The sequence below is a fragment of the Medicago sativa genome, chromosome 4, assembly GCF_051527215.1.
Source record: "Medicago sativa cultivar Bolivia chromosome 4, Bolivia_mono, whole genome shotgun sequence".
NCBI lineage: Eukaryota > Viridiplantae > Streptophyta > Magnoliopsida > Fabales > Fabaceae > Medicago > Medicago sativa.
The window spans coordinates 18,725,716-18,747,608 of record NC_140752.1 but is presented as its reverse complement, the minus strand read 5'-3'; the positions used below and the strand labels follow the sequence as shown (position 1 = coordinate 18,747,608).

At 31.9% G+C, this 21,893-nt stretch overlaps 2 pseudogenes across 2 annotated transcripts; both read right to left on the bottom strand.

The window, feature by feature from the left end:
* Positions 1–714: 714 nt before the first annotated feature.
* On the bottom strand, positions 715–4,672 carry LOC146926942 (putative disease resistance protein RGA1; annotated as a pseudogene). Its single transcript, XR_015005556.1, has 3 exons — positions 1,302–4,672; positions 1,150–1,220; positions 715–1,045 (listed from the first exon to the last, which is right to left on the bottom strand). The product of XR_015005556.1 is annotated as a putative disease resistance protein RGA1 (transcript).
* Positions 4,673–10,547: 5,875 nt separating this feature from the next.
* On the bottom strand, positions 10,548–14,288 carry LOC146926941 (putative disease resistance protein RGA1; annotated as a pseudogene). Its single transcript, XR_015005555.1, has 3 exons — positions 11,034–14,288; positions 10,856–10,937; positions 10,548–10,754 (listed from the first exon to the last, which is right to left on the bottom strand). The product of XR_015005555.1 is annotated as a putative disease resistance protein RGA1 (transcript).
* Between the last annotated feature and the right edge of the window lie 7,605 nt (positions 14,289–21,893).

Here is a 21,893-nt window from a genome sequence, read left to right as displayed (position 1 = left end):
TTTCTGTGTGCCATGGCTTCAGTTGTTTCCTATTCTCATTTTTTTCTAGAATTGTCACTACATGTATTGGATTGTTTTGTAATATAATAGTCTCATACAATGAACTTTATGATTTGTTTATTAGACATTCAATGGCTTCATGTAAAAAAAAGTTAGGAAGGGAAGTGAATGAGGTGTGGTAGGATTTGGTTTGAATCCACTGGGTTAGGACGGGTGCTTCTGGTCCTAGGAAGTAGCAGGCAACCTACTTGATTAGTCGAAGCAGATGGGTATGTGATCCATGGTTATTTATTCATGATATCCAAGAAGCATGTGGTTATTTATTTATTTATTTATTTATTTATTTATTTATTTATTTATTCATGATATCCTCATTATTATATTAATAGAAAGAAAAAAGACTTTTTGCGTAGGTTCGGTTCAACTTTTAAATAAGCCAAAATTGATTCAGGAGATGTAGAATTGATTCTGACATGTTTGACATGTTTGATTGTTTTTATGTAGAATTGATTCTGACATATTTAACTGTTTTTATGTAAAATTGATTTTAACACGCATTTGTTCAAATTACTTTTACATGATTGTGTCCAATCACAATCATTTTAGTGTCAACTCACTTTTAATCATAATCAATTCACTAAAAATCAATTACAGTCAACATATAACTAAACATAGTATGTAAAAAAAAAAATATAACTAAACATACACATAGAGTTTCGTCTTGTAACCTCGATTGATGAAATAATATTGGTTGCAAAATGTGATTAGTATCATTTTAATTAACAATAATATTTACCTTCCCCAATGTTTTTTTTTACAACAAATTAACATTCCTCTAACCTTTCACAAACAAAATTGGTGATTCACCATTTTACCCATACAATTATGAATCCTTTAATTAAATTAAACAAGTAAAATATCTGAAACAAAAAAAAAAAAAAAGAGTTGAACAATACAATATTACAAACAATCATCTTGAAAAGACACGTTCTAGATCCTGAGAAACACGCTTGAAATGGGATACACAATCAGCCGAAGTTTCAATCTGCCAACAAAAATAAACATAATAGATTATTATGGATGACGAACAACAACATAAATAATACTTTATAATTATAAAACAAATAGGAGAAATGTAAGAGAACTTACACTTATTATGCTTTGACTTGAGTAGTTACAATTTCCTTCTATCATTCTCGAAAAAAGGACAACTCAGCAGCCTAAGAAAAACAAGTGTCAAAAGCTAGAAATCAAGTATTGATATGATAATATTAATATATTCAAAACATATTATTATTTACCTTATTGATCTCCACCTTAGGGCAACCTTTGATATCAAATACTTGCAGTGATTTTACCCATTCAGGTATAGATGTAAGATTCTCACAATTTCTGATTCTTAGAGTTTGTAAAGTGGTAATGTGTTGAAGCCCCTCAGGTAAATATTTCATTTTTGGAATTTGTTTGAATTTCAACACTTTGAGGTTCACCAGTTCTTAGAGTCTGTAAAGTGGTAATGTGCTGAAGCCCCTCAGGTAAATATTTCATTTTTGGGATTGTATGGAATACCAACACTTTGAGGTTCGAGAGTTCTTTCCATTTCATGCTGTAACAACCATCTTCATCATTGCACGGATCAAACTCCTCGCAATCGGTGATACGCAATTCACAGAGTGTACTTAGATGTTGAAAGACTCCACAGAGAGATTTCAAATTGAGTATGTCATTTATCTCAAGACACTCTACTTTGGAATGATTGACTGCTTGCTGTAATATCTTCTCTGTGACCTTTATAAAGACTCTCAAACTGATGACAACAACCCCTTGAGATTTCTTCTTCGCTACAGTTACACCATCCTTTCAGATTTCTTAAATGAGAAAGATATATATAAGTGAGTGACGCACAAGATGATGATGAGTTATCACTATTGTTATCATTGACTATGTACTCTAGGCAAGGAAAATCATACATGTAGAGGCGTTTGACATGCAACAGTGAGAGTTTGAAATATTGCAATCTTGTGCAATTGGATAATTTCAATTCAACCAAATTTGTATATAAATTGGCCGAACTAGACAATGTCACACCACCGAATCCATTTATATGTAAGACCTTGATATTGGAGTGAAGAACTATGTGATTTAGAATTATATCATCTTTTTCAAACTCATTGTCATCACCAACAGTGTGTTGTTTCCAATTCAATGTCAATCGATGAAGATGTGACTTCCCTATTAAATTCATATGCTTAGCTTCTGTTGGGCAATGCCTCAAATGTTCCAAGCCGTTTATCTCTAGAGGTCCCCTCAAATTATGTAATCCTCCTAGCTCACTAGCTTTAGCACTATCTTTAGAAGTTGTATCTAACACAAAGTGTGTCAGTGTTTGAAGATTAGTCATCTTTCCTATCCCATGCGGCATAGAAGCTAAGCCATCACAACAATCCAACTCAAGATGTCTAAGACTTACCAACTTCCAAAGATCTTTGGGCAACTCTCTCAATTTAAAACAAAAATTTAGTAAAAGAGTCTCCAAGTTAACTAATTCTGTGATAGACCTTGGGAGCTCCTCAACCATTCTACAACTAGAAAGGTCAAGATACCTTAGATGTTTCATCCTTCCAATACTAGATGGAATCTTCCTTGAATTTATGTGGTTAAGATTCATCACACGAAAACATCTAGAACTTGACAGGATGGAATTACAAGCAAACAATTCTATTGAACCTTCAAAGAAATAAGTCCTTGGCTTTGAATGTTGTGGTAATAGAAATGTCCTTAATTTGTAAGCTTTGAGAAGAGAAGTTGGAACTTGCCAGGAAGAATCCAATTTAAAGTCAAAAGAGACATGGCGGGTTTGTTTATTAATATGCTGCCCCTTTTCATTAACTAAAAGATAGTCATTTCTTGAAATAAAACTTGCCAGATCATGCACAATATCATGCATTTGGAAAGTCACGAAGTCGTCGTGAATGAAAGAATGTTGGGTGATATTTTGAAAGAAAGATTTATGAACTAAATCAATGAAGTACATATCACCGGTATCTTCTAAACTTGTACTTTCATCTGTCGATTGAACAAACCCTTGTGCAATCCAAAGTCGAATCAATGCTGTTTTAGAAATTAAATAGTCTTTTGGAAACAGTGAACAAAAAGCAAAGCACTTTTTCAAATGAAATGGTAGATGATCATAACTTAGTTTGATAAGCTGAAAAATTTTATTATCACCTTGTTCATCAATCTTCATAAGATCTTTGTTCTTGAATGTTGACCAATGCTCCTCCGGCATGGAATGCATTAAGCTTCCAATGCTTCTAATGGCGAGGGGAACCCTTGAACATTTGTTCACAATTTCCTTGCCAATTGACACCAATTCCTCATTCTCTAGTTCTCTCTCATTCTCAAAAGCTAATTGACTAAATAATCTCCAAGATTGTTTATCATCAAGACCCTCTAAATTGAAGTTAGAAGATGTACCACTTGCCTTGGCAACCTTCTCACTTCTTGTGGTGATAATTATTATACTTCCTTTTGCTCCGCCTTTCAGCAGTGTCATCAATTGAAGCCAAAGATCATGATCCTCATTCCAATTGTCATCCAAGACAAGCAAATATCTTTTTCCTTCAACTTTTTCACGGAGTTCCAATTGCACTTTATCCATCTCTACATTTGTTTTAGATTCTATGATTTTTGCAGCAATACCTTTTACATCAAAATCATCAGAAACACAAACCCATTTTTTCAACTCAAAATGTTGTTGCACTTCTTTGTCATTGTATACAAGTTGAGCAAGCGCAGTCTTTCCGAGTCCTCCGATTCCAATTATAGAAATAACTGAAACATTCTCGTTCACATTGTTGCCGGTGTTAAACAACAACTCTATCAGCTCTTTCTTCTCCTCATCTCTTCCAATAACTTCTTCCTCACGAATAAAGGAGTGAGTTTCACGTTGTTTCAAAACTCGTTGCTCAGGTGCGCGATTTGTAAAATGAAAAACTCTCTTATCAACATTAAGGGCCTCAATTCTCTTACTAAGTTCCTTAATTTTCTGAACCATTTTGTAAGAAAAGAGAAGCTGGTTGGACGATGAGAAGAAGATGCGAAACTTTTTAGCCTTCTTGTTACTGGTCATCACTTGTCGCCTCAAGTCTTCAGTGTTAAATTCATCAAGCAAGTCATCGGCATCATCAAGAGCATCTTTGAGCTTTTCCAGCCAGAATTGAACTTGATGGTTGTTGGCTCCCTGCTGCTCCTCTGCATCCAAAACCACAGCCTTGATCTCAGACATATTCTCCACCAGGTTTTGAAGATCATCTCCCATGTTCCAGCTTTCAACAACCACCGAGCCCAACCGCCCGATCAGCTTCTCAATCATGTTAAACAGAAGTCCTTCAGCCATTTTTCTCTCGTGGATAAGGTGCACAAGCTTTTGATAGATTGAATTCACACAGTACAATTTGTGAGAGTGTCGTTATAAGAGTTAAAGAGATATGATATAGTTTACAAAGCTTCTGAATTTTTTGAAGCAAAAGTGATATTCAAGAAATCAATCATACTTTGTGTATTTTTTATTTTATTTATGATAAATAATAACGATAGCAATAATTAAAGTAGCAATAATTGATAGACAAAAGAAACAACGCACTAGCTAGCACTAGCAAAAGCAATAGCAATAATTCAAGGAGCAATAATGGATAGATACTATTAAAAATAATACTGTGAGTGTGAGTCACAAATTCAATACAAAGGTGAATTGACAAACTAGCAATCTGTACATATTTTTAACAAATAACCATCAATTTAGTTTCTAAACCATTTAAATTAGATAATAACAATCATGAATCCTTAAGTTTTCAAGTCTCTTAAACTGATAACAACAACCCCTTGAAATTTCTTCTTTGCTACACCATTTTTAAGATTATGTCACTCAACAAGATCTATGTCTCTGAGTGATGCACAAAAGGTTGATGAGCTATCGACTATAGGCAAAGTATATTCATAATTTGAATTCAGTCAAATTTGTAAATAAGCGATCAAGACGTGACTTCCCTATTAAATTCGTGTGCGACAATGCCTCAAGCATTCCAAACCTCTTATCAGATACAAACTGTGTCAGTGTTTGAAGAATATTCATTTTTCCTATTCCACTCGAGATGTCTAAGATCTTATGCAAATTTGTAAAAGAGTCTGCAAATTAATGTTGTTAAATGTATCTAAAAAAATAACTTTTGTTTATAATTGAAACAGAAGGAAGTACCGGTGAATTTATGTCATTAGGCCAAAGTATTCTTTTTTACAAAAGAAAAAGTGATTATTCAGGAGAGGAAACTATGCTTGTTTATTTCTTTACAGATAATAACGTGCGCCAAAACAGAAAAAGCAATAGCAATAATTATTTAAGGAACAGTAATTGATGATCGATATACAAAAGCATCTTACTAGCAAAAGCAAGCAACAATAATTGATGATTGATATACAAAAGTATCTTACTAGAAAAAGCTAGGAACAATAATTGATGATAGACATACAAAAGCATCATCTTACTAGAGAAACAATGATAAATATTGGACACACCCCAAATCTGTCTATCTATTATTAATATTTATTAAATTAAACTTCAGACTATTTTGTTGACACTTCATCATCGAACATGCCATGCAATTTGATTTTGTTTTGTTTTGAGTAAGTTTAGGTACATTTATACATAAGATGCACACATTAACTACACAACAAACTGTTCATAATAAGAGCAAAAAAAGCAAAATGTGCATATATAAAGGGAAGGGAGTTGGAAGGAAAAAATTAACTTTTTTTTTTAATAAATAAAATAACAATAGTCATTGAAAACTCATAAATACAAGTGGATATATGGGGTTCGAACCCTGATTACAATTTCAGCATATTTATTAGTTGAGCTATGACTTGTGGACAGAGAAGTTTTCACATGAACCATATATATTGCATATTGGCATATCAAAATCTTGTATATAAAAGTTTTTAGTCTCTTAGACACTTTTTGGAGTCAGGAGGGACCCTTTATTGTATGGATAGAGTATTGACGACCCTTTAGTGTATTGCACACACAATCTTTAGGGTGATTGAGGAACAACGTGGCATATTAGATCCCACCGAACTAAATGCTTAAATCAAAACCCTTATTTCATGACTGATAATTGTTTGCATTAATCTAAAAAGGAAATAGAGAAAATTTGAAGAATCCTAATCGCTGATATAACTCATAATCAAACCTTTACTTTTCTGCAATCAACTCAATTGCTTTGCGCAATCGAATTAAACTTGCAAACTCCCCCTTTTTTATTGCTTTATATTTACTGTTTTAATAAGTCTAGGTAGTTGCCTAGTCGAAACAACAATCCATGTGGAGAAGATTTTACTTACGACTTTTATTACATAGAAACGGTTTGGTACACTTGCTAAATTTAGTCATCAATCCACTCGACAACATAAATCAATCACATTATATTTCAATAGTCTATTCTTTTTGGGTTTAAACTCCAATAGTCTATTATAATTAATAATTTAGAACTATATGGCTTGTACTTGTAAATTTAAATTTTAGTGTCCATTTGGTTCAAGGAAGACGAGATGAGTAAAATATATGTTTGGTTCATAAAAGAGTAGGGGAAAGATTTGAAATAAATATATGTTTGGTTCATAAGAGGAGGAGAAATTTTTTAAAACTAATTTACTCTTTTACCATCAAAATCTTACAACACTCCACAACAACTTATAATCAATACAAATTTTGTCAAAAAAAAAAAAAAAAACTTATAATCAATACAAATAGAAGAAGGTAAAAAAGGGACAATTGACATGGAAAATAAAAAGGCAAGTATTGCTCTCAAAAAAAAAAAGGCAAGTATTGGAGAAAAAATGACATAAAAAAATGGTGATGGTATTTAAAAAAAATCTACAGGAAATTAAAAGATAACGAAATTGAAAAAACAATGGACATGCATAGACAAAATGAAAAACTGGTATGATAGACATGGATAGAGAGATTTGGGTTTTGGGTTTTAAACATGGATAGAGAGATTTGGGTTTTGGGTTTTAATAGACTACCTCCCTTTCCCTTCCATCTTCTCTTAAAGTTTTTTTTTTTTTTTTAAATTCGGTGTCTGATGCAATAACCGACTAATTCAAGGGAATCAATCCTACCACCCACGTGTAGGGGGCTCATTTAAAGCCAGAGCGCATAGCTCTGTATGGACTTAACCCAAAGATTGAATCAAACACATAAAAATTAAATACTCCCTCCCCATCAAAACATATAAACCAAACAGACCCTTAAAGGACTAAACTGATAAAGGACTATTCTAATTTCGATAAAGTACTAATTTGAAATTAAAAAAACTAAAAGGATTAATTTGAAACAATCCACTCTGTACTACATACTCTCTTAATAATATCATCATGTAGAGTTACATTTATTATGGCAAGGGTTCTACCTGCTTTTGCTGCTTTGTCACTATGGTTTCTGATTTGATTTAATGTTAGGTTGTTTTTGGAAAGGTGGTCTTCAAATAAGTCTTCATTTTTACGGCGCACAAATCATATTTTTCTCCTGAAAACACAAGAGGTGAAGGTAAAGAACCATTATTGGAAACCATTTTTAGTGTTTAAAGGTTTTTTGTGAATGTTTTCTTTGTTGGTTTTCTTTCACCCTCAAACATTTACACTGGTTGTCTAACGTCACATACCCGTTAAAATCAATGGAGCTTTTCGTACCATGTAGAAAAAAAGACCTAAAGGTGTAAATGGTGGAGAAGACATGTTTTGATTTATCGAAATTTGTTAATTTTATTATGTCTTGTTAGATATTTTGGTTTTGGGTTGTATTGGAAAGGTGGTCATCAAATAAGTCTTCATTTTTACGGTGCACAAATCATAGTGTTCTCTTGAAAATACAAGAGGTGGAGGTAAAGAACCACTACTGGAGGCCATTTTTAGTGTTTAAAGGTTTTTTGTGAATGTTTTCTTTGTTGGTTTTCTCTCACCCTCAAACTTTTACATTGGTTTTCTAAACTCACATACCCATTAAAATCAATGGGGTTTTTGATACCATGTAGAAAAAGGACCTAAATGTGTAAATGGTGGAAATGCATGAAGAAAAACCAGAAAAACTGAAAAAGACAATAAAGTTTTGAAGAACAAAGTAAAAACACGATGGGGGGATGTTTTGAGGTAATGTAATATTTTGTCGAAATTCAAATACTTTGAGGTGAATTCCGTTGTTTGGATAATAATATGAAATTTTTTTAAAATGATGGAATTTTATGAATTATTCCGTTCAAGTCAAATTTAGAGAATTTCAAATGACGCCTAAAAGTTAAGAATTTCAAAATTCTTCATTGTTAAATTTTTTCAAATTTTTCATTTTGGTCCTAATATTTTCCAAAATTTTCAAAAAGTATAATTTGACTCCTCAAAATTTTTAAAATTTGCAAATTTGGCAAAAAAAATAAAATTTATAAAAGTTGCCCAAAAATGATGACAATTTTTTTATTACACCATCCAAAAAATAATATCTAAAAATAAAAGCAATTTAATTGAATAATTTGAATTACCTAAATTTCTAAATTCTCGAAATTTCTCAATTACCTCATCCAAACACACTCTAAGATACTTTGATACATTAAACAGAATAATACACTACAAATATTTAGAGTCAGACCATAAGCTTCACATTCCCATACTGTAGGATGAGCCTTTAGCTAGTTTAGTGTTGACTCGACAATTGGCTTAAGACCCGTGGCCTTGTAAAACTGAAAATAAAACTCTACAGTAAATTGTACCAAAAAAAAAAAAACCTCTACAGTAAATCTACTTGAAACACTAATCATCATTACCTAAGGATAATAGACATCATTATCCGGAAACTACTTTACTAACTAAACAGGCAACAATATAATTATGACAGAAAACAAAAGTATAAAATAATTAATAAAACAAAAAGATATCAATTAATCTCCAACACCAAGAAAGACACAATAAATACATTGGATAAGGTTTCTTTGCAAGTCGCCATTAGTATTATACCAAAGCATGGATTCTAATGTACATGATTATTTTAATGCAGACCATCTTAGTGGATAATATTCCATGTTAGTTTTGTTAAAAAAAATCTGACATATACACAGATTCTATCAGTAATAAATTAAGAAACCTATGTTTTTAGTTCTAGAGTCCAACAATTTTGTTTGAACTCGTACTTGACAAGGATGGACTCAAATGAAAGGATTGGAGAAACATTATTAAAGACATGAATGCTATGATACAGGGTTCCAATTTCACCACAAGGATCAGATGCGAGATTTTGGACAAATGAGAAAGAAAGTTGACAAATGATTGTAGAAGGATACAGGGTTACAATTCTACGATTTCAGATTCAATCTTAACGTTTTCCCTTCACTTATAACTTATAAGTTCTTTAGTAAAATCTACCCCTTTCCAACAAAAAACAGACAATTAAATAAACTTGAAAAAAAAATCTGAAACACCAAAAAATGAATTGTGTAGTGAAGTGATATAATTAAACTGAATGCATTATTGAAGGAATGATATTTCTAAAGTCTGGTCAAAAATTATTTCACTCAACAATTAAATTTAGGTTCTTTTGAACAATTCATGTTTTGGTAGAGATCATAAACCACTTGAGTTCAATTGTTTGGTTCGTGAAGTCTCGTTTTTTTTTGTCTCTTACATAAACTGTGGAACTAAATTTAGTCTTTAAGAAAGGAAAAATAAAATTAACTTTTTTTTAGATAAATAAAATGATAATAGTCATTAGAAACTCATACACAAGTGGATATTCGGGGTTTGAACCTTGATTACAATCTTAGCATTTTTTTTTAAGTAACAATCTTAGCATTTTTGTCAGTTGAGTTATAACACATAGACAAATAAAAGGCTAAATTACATTAGGGGTTATTTAAGTTTTACGTTTGTAACAAATTGGTTTTTAAGTTATTTTTGTCTCATATTAGTCCCTTAAGTTGACAAATGTTTTGGACACTGCCCTTCTTTTTAAACAAACGTTAAAAAATTGATGAATATATGTCCCATATCAGGTATGTCTAACTTTATTTGTTTTCATGTATAGGATTGTTTGCCTGTTTGTAAAATAAATGCTAGTCTTCCTTCCTATATTTGTGAAATAAATGCTAGTCTTCCATGTCATATCATTATGCATCAGATTATTGTTGGCCATATCATTCTTAAGTCAACAATTTATTTTTGAGAGGAAAATAAGTATTTCCAAAGGACTGATACGGGACTAAAAGGAAATGGGACATAAATTCATCATTGTTTTAACGTTTGTTTAAAGGAAGGGCAATGTTGAAAATGTTTGTCCATTTAAAGGACTGATATGAGACAAAAATAACTTTTTTTAGGACAAATGAGACAAAAATAACTTAAAACTAATTGGTTACAAACTTGAAACTTAAAGGTCCTTGATGTACTTTAGCCCAAATAAAATTAACTATTTGTTTTATAATGAAGGACAAAAGAAAGAAGACTTTTGTAAAAAAAAAAAAAAAAGACTTTATTACATTTATTTACGTGGTAGAACCTTAACTTGTTATGCAGTTTCAGAACAATAGAATATCATCATTAATCATCTTAAAAATACCAAACTATTTTATCAAACTATAAGCAAAGTACAATGTAAAGACACGTTGTTCCTGAGAAACACGCTTGAAATGAGACACGCAATCAGCATAAGTTTCAATCTGCCAACAAAAATGACCATAAGTTATTATGGATGATGAATAACAACATAAATAATACTTTGTAATTATAAAACAAATAGGACAAATTTAAGAGATCTTACCCTTTATTATGCTTGTGTAAAGGATTTGACTTGAGTAGTTACCATCCTTCTATCATTCTTGAAAAAAGGACAACTCAGCAGTCTAAGAAAGACATGATAAAACAAGTGTCAAAAGCTAGCTAGAAATCAAGTCTTGATATGATAGTATTAATATATTCATTCAAAACAATTTATTTACCTTATTGATCTTCCACATTCGGGCAATCTTGGACATCAAATACTTGCAGTGATTTTACCCATTCAGGTATAGATGTAAGATTCTCACAATGCTCGATTCTTAGAGTCTGTAAAGTGGTAATGTGCTGAAGCCCCTCAGGTAAATATTTCATTTTTGGGATTTTATAGAATCTCAACACTTTGAGGTTCGAGAGTTCTTTCCATTTCATGCTGTAACAACCATCTTCATCATTGCATGGATCAAACTCCTCACAATAGCGGATACCCAATTCACACAGTGTACTTAGATGTTGGAAGACTCCACAGAGAGATTTAAAATTGAGTATGTCATTTATCTCAAGATACTCTAGTTTGGAATGATTGACTGCTTGCTGTAATATCTTCTCTGTGACCTTTATAAGAATTACATTCTTGATATATGTGTGTTGTGGAATTGAAACTAGATTATAACAATCATAAATCCTTAAGCATTCAAGACTCTCAAACTGATGACAACAACCCCTTGAGATTTCTTCTTTGCTACAGTTACACCATCCTTTAAGATTATTTAACCCACAAAGAAATATATCTTTAAGTGACGCACAAAATGATGATGAGTTATCACCATTGTTATCATTGACTATGTACTCTAGGCTAGGCAAATCAAACATGCGGAGGTGTGTAACATGCAACATTGAGAGTTTGAAATATTGCAATCTTGTGCAATTGGATAATTTCAGTTGAACTAAATTGGCCGAACTAGACAATGTCACACCACCAAATCCATTTATTTCTAAATCCTTGATATTGGAGTGCAGAACTATGTCATGTAGAATTATATCATCTTTTTCAAACTCATTGCCATCACCAACAGTGTGTTTGTTCCACATCAATGTTAACCGATCAAGATGTGACTTCCCTATTAAATTCATATGCTTAGCTTCTGTTGGACAATGCCTCAAACTTTCCAAGCCTTTTATCACGAGTCCTCCTTTCAAATTATGTAATCCACCAAGCTCACTGGTTTTAGCACTGTCTTTAGAAGTCGTATCTAACACAAAGTGTGTCAGTGTTTGAAGATTAGTCATCTTTCCTATCCCATGCGGCATAGAAGTTAAGTTAATACAATGATCCAACTCAAGATGTCGAAGACTTACCACCTTCCAAAGATCTTTGGGTAACTCTCTCAAATGAGTACACCAATTGAGTAAAAGAGTCTCCAAGTTAAATAATTGAGTTATAGACCTTGGAAGCTTTTCAACCATATAACAATTAGAAAGATCAAGATATCTTAGATGTTTCATCCTTCCAATACTAGATGGAATCTTCGTTAACTTTGTGTTGGTAAGATTCATCACACGAAAACGTCTAGAACTTGACAGGATGGAATTACAAGCAGACAATTCTACTGACCCTTCATCGTAATAAACTAATCGATCATATGTTAGTGGTAATAGAAATGTCCTTAATTTGTAAGCATTGAGAAGAGAAGTTGGAACTTGCCAGGAAGAATCCAATTTAAAGCCAAAAGAGACATGGCGAGTTTGTTTGTCAATATACTGGCCTTTTTTATTAACTAAAAGATAATCATTTCTTGAAATAAAACTAGCCAGATCATGTACAATATCATGCATTTGAAAATGTACACCGCCCTTAAAGAGAAGATGTATGGTGATATTTTGAAAGAAAGATTTATGAACTAAATCCGTGAAGTACATATCACCAATATCTTCTAAACTTGTACTTTCATCTGATGACTGAACAAACCCTTGTGCAATCCAAAGCCGAATCAATATTGTTTTGCTAATGAAATAGTCTTTTGGAAACAATGAACAAAATGCAAAGCACTTCTTCAAATGATATGGTAGATGATCATAACTTAGTTTGATAAGCTGAAAAATTTTCTTATCACCTTGTTCATCAATTTTCATTAGATCTTTGTTCTTGAATGTTGACCAATGCTCCTCCGGCATGGAATGCATTAAGCTTCCAATGCTTCTAATGGCGAGGGGAACCCCTGAACATTTGTTCACAATTTCCTTGCCAATTGACACCAATTCCTCATTCTCTAGTTTGCTGTCATTCTCAAAAGCTAATCGACAAAATAATCTCCAAGATTGTTTTTCATCGAGACCCTTTAAATTGAGGCTAGAAGATGTACTTGCCTTGGCAACCTTCTCACTTCTTGTGGTGATAATTATTTTACTTCCTTTTGCTCCGCCTTTCAGCAGTGTCATCAATTGAAGCCAAAGATCATGATCCTCATTCCAATTGTCATCCAAGACAAGCAAATATCTTCTTCCTTCAACTTTTTCACGGAGTTCCAATTGCACTTTCTCCATCTCAGCATTAGTTTTAGATTCTATGATCTTTGAAGCAATACCTTTTACATCAAAATCATCAGAAACATAAACCCATTTTTTCAACTCAAAATGTTGTTGCACTTCTTTGTCATTGTATACAAGTTGAGCAAGCGCAGTCTTCCCCACTCCTCCAATTCCAATTATAGAAATAACTGAAACATTCTCTTTCACATTGTTGCCGGTGTTAAACAACAACTCTATCAACCCTTTCTTCTCCTCATCTCTTCCAATAACTTCTTCCTCACGAATAAAGGAGTGAGTTTCTCGTTGTTTCAAAACTCGTTGCCCAGGAGTGCGATTTGTAAAGTTAAAACTTCTCTTACCAACATTAAGGGCCTCAATTATCTTACTAAGTTCCTTAATTTTCTGAACCATTTTGTAAGAAAAGAGAAGCTGGTTGGATGATGAGAAGAAGATGTGCAACTTTTTAGCCTTCTTGTTACTGGTCATCACTTGTCGCCTCAAGTCTTCGGTGTTGAAGTCATCGAGCAAGTCATCGGCATCATCAAGAGCATCTTTGAGCTTTTCCAGCCAGAGTTGAACTTGATGGTTGTTGGTTCCCTGCTGCTCCTCTGCATCCAAAACCACAGCCTTGATCTCAGACATATTGTCAACCAGCTTGTCAAGATCATCTCTCATGTTCCAGCATTCAACAACCACAGAACTCAGCTTCCCGATCAGCTTCTCAATCATGTTGAACAAAAGACCTTCAGCCATTTTTTTCGCAAGTGGATAGAGTGTGTGGGATTTTGAGAGATTGAATTTAGACGGTACAAATATTCAGAGGGGATTGTGTCCTTCAAAGATATATAATATGGTTTATAAAGATGGCATCAAGGAACAATAGTTGATGATCGATAATCAAAAGCATCTTACTAGCAAAAGCAAGGAACAATAATCAAAAGCAAGGAACAATGATCAAAAGCATCTTACTAACAAAAGCAAGGAACAATAATTAATGATCGATAATCAAAAGCATCTTACTAGCAAAAGCAAGGAACAATGATCAAAAGCATCTCACTAACAAAAGCAAGGAACAATAAATGATGATATATATATATATATATATATATAGGGTTTTGTTACAAGCCACCCTTTGGTGGTGTCTTTTAACAAGTCACACCTTAAGGTGTGATTTTCACTTTTTAGTTATAACTTTGCTAAAAGACACCTTCATAAAAGTAAGTTGGTGTCTTTTCGCAAATGCACATAGAGTAACTTGATAAAAAACACCTTCATAAAAGGTGTCTTCTATCATAACCCATATATATATATATATATATATAAGGAAAAAAAATACTCCCTCCGGTCACTATTATAAGCAAAAATTGACATTTTAGGTTCATTCAATAAATGATGTATGTTGTCAATATATAGGCTACATACATTATTTATTGAATGGATCTAAAAGGTAAACTTTTGCTTATAATAGTGACCGGGGAGAGTATATAGACGCACAAAAGTAATGTCCTCGTGAGCATAACTCAGTTGATAAGGACAATGCATAATATATGCAAGGTCCGGGGTTCAAAACTTGGCCACTAAAAAAAGACACACAAAAGTAATAGAAAAGCATCTTACTGGCGGAAGCAAGGATAAACCTTACTTTGGCACAAACCAAAAAAAAAGTGATGTGATTAAATTTTTGTAAAAAAAATGATGTGATTATATTATTTCTCTTTTATTTTTTTTATTTATGTGTATGCTCAAACAAATTTTATTTGGATTTGTGTCTAAGTTAAACGTGCTTGAATTTTGATATTATTTTTTCACGAGAACATGTTGGTTTTGAAATTCGAAAAATACCTTTGAAAATGAATGTTTACAACCGTAGCGATTATCGGGTTGAGTCACGACCATGTCACTCTCTCTAAGACATTTCACAACATTATCCAAAGTTATGTAAGACAGACTATCAACGGCACATCCTTTAGGATATGTATTTTCTTGAGCGCTCTCTCTGTTCACAAAAATGGGTACCATAAAGGTACACATTTAGAAGTAATTCCTCTCTTATATAAGCATTACTAATATGTGTGTTATCTTATATGTGAGACATCTTCACATTTTTTCAATTCATACAACACTAATTTTATCCAATGTAAAACTGTGTTTACTCTTCCAACTTCCACACATTAACTCTAGTGTTCCATCATAACCATAGTACCATACCGAATAACACAACATATTATGGTCACAAATTCACAACGACATTGCACTAACAAGTAACAAATGGTGTGACTTTTGCCCAAAAAAACAAAGAAAATATGTGACTCCTATGCAAAATGCATCTACACTTAATTGGATATTTGGATTTAGAATAATGCCTAGCAATTAGTAAAACAATTTTTACATTTACTCTAATCTATTATCTCTTCTATTAGTTAAACAAAATTGCATCAAATGTCCTTCAACTTATTTAAAAGTAAAAATATATCAATTATCGTGTTTTACAACCTTTTTTTTTAGAAAAAAAAAAGGATTTTTATCCTTCTGAGTACGGTAACAACATTGAACCTTCCAAAACCGTGAAAAATGACCTATATTGGCCTTCTTTAGAAATATTATTTCTCATTATGTCTTTATTTTTAAATTTTTGTTCCATTTTAAAAGTATTTTACAATTTTAATGGAATTTGTTTTACTAGTATTTAATGAATAAAGGAATTCTAGTTTCATTTTTATGGACCAGACGTGTTCAGAAGTTTTCCACGGTATGAAGATCCATGGCCTTTGACTTCATTACAAGAGATAGAGTTCAGAGATTAATCAGCATCTTTGTTCTCCCATAACCCTACTTTACTTTTATCTCGCAACGAATAAGATGATCATGTTCTTCGAGACTTTTCCCTCGCTCAGGCGTAGGATTCTTAGAAACCCCATCCCTTCCTACACTCATTAGCTTGTTTTTCTAATGATACGTAAAAATTAGTATACAATATGACCCCGCATGATTGAATTTATAAATATTTTCCCATGCATGAATTTGGTCAAAGTTTGTGCAATCCGAACGAAAAATATTGCATTATCCAGCATTTCTCTTGATAATAAATGGGGAGGTACATTCATTGTTATTCTTTTCAGTGATGGATGCTTAAGAAAGAGAAGAGTCGATTCCACAAAATCCAGATGAAACAAATTGTCTCTCCAAGACAATCATAATATTTCAAAAACAAAAACTAATCACCTAATTTATTATAGAACATGCTTCATTAAAGGACTCTCACATATTGCTGATTTTCTTCATGCAACCCTCTTGCACCTGTTCCATCAGAAAAAGTAAATTGTTATTTCACCTTAATATTAAAAGTGTTACACAGGTAAGACAATTATATTGATGGTATTTCTGTCAAGAATTTTTTGTTATTGATGATATGCATTGTGAGTGACTAGGAATGAAATTTAAAGGAAATTGTTTCCAACAAGAATACGGACGTGTATTCGGGAGTAATAATTAATTAGTATCAAACCACAATGGTAGACACAGTCCATACATTGGATAAGGTTTCCTCACAAGCCGCTGTTGGTAAGTATTATACCAAAGCATGGATGCTAAAGTACATGATTATTTATGCAGACCATCTTGAACTTTTCTAAGCGATTGATGGGTAACTAAAATGAAGGGTTGATCCGATAGTTGCTGCATATGCAGTCACAGTTTAGGAGGCCATATGTGTAAGCTTGTATACTTTATCAGATTGTAGGTTTGTCAACTTAGTGGAAGGAGGAGACTCCTTGTTAAGGGGGGTTTAGCCTCTTTTGCAGAAGGAATTAGCAATGCAATGAGAGCCAGGAAGTTCAAACAATTTAAGAAACAAGCAAACGTGTGATCAAGGGCATTTTGATGTTCATTTCAGTCAACCTTGAAGATGAGTTTGAACAAAATGTTGTCAAATAGATGTTATAGCAGAACTATAGTACTATTGCATAACGTAGTTTGAACAAACTGCTATTTTCCATGATCCACAATTGACAACATTGTTTTTTTCAAAACAAAATAAATGGTTTTTGATTGATCCCAATATACTCAATTGACTCATGCAACTAATTCCCCCAAATAAAACAAAGTTTGGCTGTAATTCCTGTATTGCTTTTGCGCCACTAACTATCATGGGGAAGCCATATGAAGGATCCCAATATACTCAATTGACTCATGCAACTAATTATCATGGGGAAGCCATGTGATTGTCACATTCTAAGAGAACGTTGAATATAAATACTTTTTATTGATAAAATACATCCCAAGACATAATGGGCCCCTGCTCAACTGAAAATCTCCTTCATAAAGAATGACCTACTACTATGTGTTAATGTTTCAAATTATTTTTAATTACTTCCATAAGTCAAGAATTCCCAAAAAATTCTCTTAAATTATTACATATACACAATCTGATAAGAAATTGTTAACCTTAGTATTTGAACTAATCATAGGTAGTAGGGGAAGGGCCGAGAGGTAAACCTTAGTATTTGAACTCTAGAAATTGAACTTGAGACTAAAATCATGAGTAGGCTTAAACTTTCAAGGAGACAATGAATTATCATATAGAGGATTCAATCTAAATTCAATTACCATGAAAGTAGAAATTGGTTCAGTTGAGCACAGTTCTTGTATCTCAAGATGTAAAATTAACCATATTAGGACAGTTCAAAAGAGATTCAATCTTATTAATAAATAAATGCTTAAGAATAAATTGAATGATACAACAGTATATATACCCAATGAGAAAGAAACAGCTGATTTTTAAAATCAAACACAGAAAGATACATAACTAGAAACCCTCAATTTCTTCCCCAAATTAATACAACTTGCAACCAAATTTAATAGATCGCATCTCAAAATGCTACTCTTCACCATTGTATAATACACATAAAAGACCAGAAAACAAATTCAATAGCCTAATGAATATTCAGAGAAACCATATAAATCACACATCACTTCAGGAAAATAAAACAGAAAGAAAGCAGCAGCAATTGTGATGAAATTCATAACTACAACAACAACAACAACAACTTGAGACCTACCTACACAAACTAGCAATATGTAATTATACTAAAGGAATTCAATGAACAGATCTAACCATTATACGTAAAAAAAAACAACATTATGAGTAAATCAACTATTTGGTCCTTAATTATAGGGAATTGTTAATTGAATCTTTGAAATTATTAATATTCCAAAAGAAACCTTGAAAATTAAATCTTCAATCATATTAGTCTATTCATACCAGTCAATTTAATCTCTGAAATTAGCTAGACATAGACTAATATGATTGAGAATTTTCAAATTCAGATATCATTTTGAAATTTGGTCATTCCAAGACTAAGTTGTAGGAGCTGACACAAAAGGTGTGTTTGATCTGCTAAAAAGTAAGTACTAGAGACGTAACAAACAACATAGGAATTTTTGTTATGGTATTGAACATTTTTTTTGTCGTATATGATTTTTGGTGGACAAAATGTAATTTTAGTATTTTAAACGGCTTGTACTTTGGACAAAAAGTTGTGACATGATTTAACAAGGGACAAGAATTTCAGTTTTTGTCCTGTCACTTGCCTCAATTTGTCCTCTCTCTAGAACAACTTTAAAATCAAACACTAGACAACTGAAGTTGTCATGTGTTGTCATGCCCTTAATTTTTTAGCAGATCAAACGCACCCAAAGTTCAAACCCACTCGATAAATGGCGTTTAGCAAAGTTTTAATCAGTAATAATTTCATAACCTAAATTAATGATTCATTCTAACAATTTCCAATTGACTTATATAAATTCTCTAGTATGAATCCACCCCTCTCCAAGAACTTAATAAACTAACAAAAATTAATACCGAAACACTAAAAAAAAACGAAATGAATTATTCAAAAATGAATATTGAAGGAATGAATTACCTAATTGGTGGTGGCGGAGGTTTGTTTTTGAGCGTAATTAGGAGGAGAGTAGACGAGAGCAGCCACCATAGCAGCTGGAAGCACACCGAATCTCGCCAACGCTGCCACTTTGGTAACAACTGCCTTTCCCTTCATGAACGCCATAGCTGAAGCTTCTCAAACTCAGATCGATCGCGTTTTTGCGTTTTGATGGTTGAATAACGAATTATGAAGAAGATGAGTCAGATTTTTTTTTTTTTTTTTTTGTAATGAGGAGGAGTGTGATTTTTGAATGGAATGCAAATTAAGATTCCGTTGGACTTAAACTTGTACAAACAACAGGTTACTTTTCGCACCCCCTTTGCATCTTCCTCTTTTATTATTATTTTTTTAATAAGTGAAATCTCAATTAAAGTAGAGCAATGATATTTGTACATCCATTAAATGACAACTTTGGTGACAACCTTGTTTTTCTATCTTTTTATTGGTCAAAAATAATGGAGAGAGAAAAAGAAAGAGAGAGAATAATAACATCATGTGAGTATGAGAGAGAAAGTTATCAAAAAGTTGTCACTAGGTTGTACAAATATCATTTCTCATTAAAGTATCTTGTTTTTCGTTGTGTTAACTTTGATTCCTAAGAAAGGTGACCCTAATGATCTCAAGCTCGCCCAAAGATAAGTAATATATGGTTGATAATTGTTTCACCCAATAATCAAAATCGAATTCTACCAAATCATTCATACTTAGGGGCTCTCACATGAATACAAAAAATCAGCAAACACGCCAATAAAACCAAAAGAGAATTTACTAACCGTTTTTTTTTCCCAGTGAAGTCTCATTTAACGTCCCAATGCAAACTATGGAACCGAATGTAGATCATGTTTGAATAAATAACTTAATTTGCAGCTTATAACGTAAGCTTTATCATGATAAGAATTTATGCATAAATTATTTCTATAATGACAAATAAGATAAATAAAATTATTTTCGTATAAGCTACAAGTTATTTTTATAAGCTAACCTTGAGGGCTTATGAAATGGAGTTGAAAATAGTTTTTTCTTTACAATAAATTGAAAATAGTTTATGAACATCTCGTATAATGTTTTAATATGCTTTCATTCACAAGCAATTTCACATATGATTATGTCTATGTATACTTTTTTTTTTTTTAGATTTTAAAAAAAACCATTTTGTTAAATAAATCATTTTTAGCCTCAAAATGAAAATATATTTCAAGTAGCTTTTCCAAAATCCATTTTTTCTAAATACAAGTAACTCAAGTGTAAGAGTTTCAAATCTTTTAAAAAAAATGATTTTTATGATAGTAAACAAACATAAATAGCTTTAGATTTTTTTTAAAAATCTCTAAAAAAAAGTCTCTAATTTAACTCAAAATCTATTTTTTTTAAAGCTGAAACAAACGCACCCAGAGTCGCTCGAAATTCCAATTCTTCCAATATTTATGCGAATGTAACATAAAATGAAAAGAGAAGATGGAAATAATTTTGTTGTGATTTCATTAAGAAAAATGAGGCAATGTATATATAAATACATATTTCTAATTTTATGATTCTGCTCCTATAACTCAACAATCTATTCCTACAATGTCGGTCTTAAATTTTGAAGACTTGGTACCTTTTAGGTATTCTATTGGGTAGTTTTTTTTTAGTCTTATGAGAGTCGCTGTCTCACTTAAGACTTCAATCCTAAGTGAGATCCACACTTTTAAAATATTAAAAAGTTAAAATATAATGATATAAAATTATTGATAATTGAGTACTTATTAAGTATTACTTAAAAAAAATTATTATAAATGAGTGATATGTACAAACGATACTTATTTAAGTATCCAAAAATATGCTGCTCATTATTTAGCTAAATATGCTCTTAAGAATTTAGATTGTATATGGGTCGAAGAAACTCCGCCTTGTATTTCTGTAGTTTTGACATTTGATTGATACTTATTTAAGTATCCAAAAATATGCTGCTCATTATTTAGCTAAATATGCTCTTAAGAATTTAGATTGTATATGGGTCGAAGAAACTCCGCCTTGTATTTCTGTAGTTTTGACATTTGATTTATTGTCAGACTTCTTTCGTTAATGAAATTATTTTTAACGTCAAAAAAAAAAGTATCCAAAAATATGTGTCTCCATTGTAGAGACTCGTTTATTCCTTACTTTATTTTTATGTTTTCAATTCTTTTAAATTTACTACTCCCTCCGTCCCGGAATAACTGACCCATTTTCTAAAAAAAAGTGTCTCAAAATAACTGACTCATTTCAATTTTCAATACAACTTTCATCATTCCCAATACAATATAACACTAAATAATACTACTTTTATCATTTCCAATACAATATATTTCACTTTTCCCTTTATTTATACATTTTTCTTAATCTGTGTGAAAAACCAAAGTAGGTCAATTATACCGGGACGGAGGTAGTAGTATCTTTCACCTATTAATTCGTCTCCAATTTTATAGACCAAATTCAATATTTATTCTGAAATTAATTTAGAACACTTTCCTAGTAGTACCTCTATCATGAAATAAAGAAAAAAACAGCACTTTCCGAGTAGTCGGTGTTTACTATAGAAACACGAGTATTCCGTGTTTTCATATACATTGAAAATTGATAAGTGTTTTAAAC